Source organism: Chinchilla lanigera, unplaced genomic scaffold (assembly GCF_000276665.1).
Source record: "Chinchilla lanigera isolate Chin_1 unplaced genomic scaffold, ChiLan1.0 scaffold00066, whole genome shotgun sequence".
NCBI lineage: Eukaryota > Metazoa > Chordata > Mammalia > Rodentia > Chinchillidae > Chinchilla > Chinchilla lanigera.
Window position 1 is genome coordinate 10,027,886 of NW_004955467.1, and position 1,458 is coordinate 10,029,343.

At 38.1% G+C, this 1,458-nt stretch overlaps 1 pseudogene; it reads left to right on the forward strand.

Moving 5' to 3' along the window:
• The first annotated feature begins 639 nt into the window (after positions 1 to 639).
• On the forward strand, positions 640 to 1,138 carry LOC102009927 (annotated as a pseudogene).
• The last annotated feature ends 320 nt before the right edge of the window (positions 1,139 to 1,458 follow it).

Sequence of the window (1,458 nt, forward strand, 5' to 3'; positions counted from 1 at the left end):
GGCTCGTAACCATGGTTTTTGGCTTGATGCTTCTATGAGTCCTCAACCAATATGTCCTTTGGGTCACCTGCAATAACCTCTCTTGGGTGACTTCCCAGCCTTGTCATCCGTCTGCCACATCCCTTCTCAAGTGGCATTTTACCCTTCCTCTCAGCCCACTCGCAGGACTCTTGATAAACTTCCCCTTTCATTTCTGCCTTCTTTTCCTACCTTAAAACATATACCCTAGTCCACAGTCCTAGACACTGCACAACGAGTAGGCCAGGCACTGTTGTATGTGCTTTAAATACATGGTCTTCATTTACCACTACAACATCCCCATGTGGTTGGTGTCACTATCTCCATCTCATAATTGAGGAAATAAGGACTGGAGCAATTAAAACAGAAGTTAATTTTAACCAATATATGATAAGGTCAAGTTTCAGTTGGTAGAAGGAAGGAAAGCCCAGTACTGTGGTCACAGCAAAAATAGTGAGGCCAACGAAGGTCTAGGATGGAATAAAAAAGAAGGGACAGATTAAAAAACAACTTTGTCTCTTTTTAACAGAATCTTGTGTGGAACAGCTGGTAGGAGTCATGCTGTGCTGGGTGAGGGGTAGAACGTCATTCTCGAGCAGAATATCTCTGCCCAGAGAGAAAATGAGTTTAGCTCTGTTAAGTGATCTTGTACTAGACAAAACAAAAAGGAGAGAAAGAACTCACTGAGAACAGAAACAAGAAATTAAAGATGCTTTTGAAGTATTTGATACAGACAAAGATGAAGCAATAGATTACCAGGAATTGAAGGTGGTGATGAGAGCCTTGGGGTTTTTGTAAAAAAAAAAAAAAAAAAACAGATGTACTGACGATTCTTGAAGAGAAGCCACAGGGAAAATCACCTTTGAAGACTTTAATGAAGTTGTGACAGACTGGATATCGGCAAGAGATCCACACGAAGAAATACTAAAGGCATTTAAGCTCTCTGAGGATGATGATTCAGGTAAAATAAGTTTGAGGGATTTGGGACATATTGCCAGAGAACTGGGAGAAAATATGAGTGATGATGAACTTTGAGCTATGATAGAAGCGTTTGATAAAGACGGGTGATGGAGAAATAAATCAAAAGGAGTTCACTGCTGCTAGGACTAGTGACATTTAAAGAATTCCAAGGGTAAACACTAAGAATATTGCAGTTACCATCTTAAATTCTATTTTTGTGCCTGGAGCCATGTTTTAAAGAAAAGCTAGCTTAGTTCTTTTTTTCCGGAAGGACCAAAACTAAACATCTCCCATGTTTGTATTTGTGATTGTTAAATGTCTCTGTGTGAACAGTGTTGTTAGTATTGAAATAGTTTAGCTTTGTATTTATAATATGGGTTTTATATAAAGTTTTTAAAAACCAAAAAAAAGAATCTTGCACATTCGATTTATTTATACTGTACATACATGTAGCTATACATGTGTGAATACATTTGTTAT